A 241-nucleotide genomic window follows, 5' to 3' on the forward strand; every position below is an offset into this window, starting at 1 on the left:
ATACTGCATGTTGTTCTGTATGCTTTTAATGTTTATAGCATGTATTCCACTGAATCTTATTGTCTCCTTTGCTGCTCTATGATATCGCATGTATTATATTCTCTTTTTCCTATTATATTTTTCCTCTCTTACATGCTCCAGTAATGTTTTTCGATCGATATATTTCTATTTCATAGATATACCAGTAATGTTTTTCGTTATATATATATATCTCCTTTTTTTCTCCATTGTTACCGTATCT

At 29.5% G+C, this 241-nt stretch overlaps 1 protein-coding gene across 1 annotated transcript in view; it reads left to right on the forward strand.

The window, feature by feature from the left end:
- Positions 1-241, forward strand: part of LOC119593849 — a gene marked incomplete in the record, with an annotated part of 160,221 nt that overhangs the window by 98,530 nt on the left and 61,450 nt on the right.

This window comes from Penaeus monodon, chromosome 32 (assembly GCF_015228065.2).
Source record: "Penaeus monodon isolate SGIC_2016 chromosome 32, NSTDA_Pmon_1, whole genome shotgun sequence".
Taxonomy (NCBI): Eukaryota; Metazoa; Arthropoda; class Malacostraca; order Decapoda; family Penaeidae; genus Penaeus; species Penaeus monodon.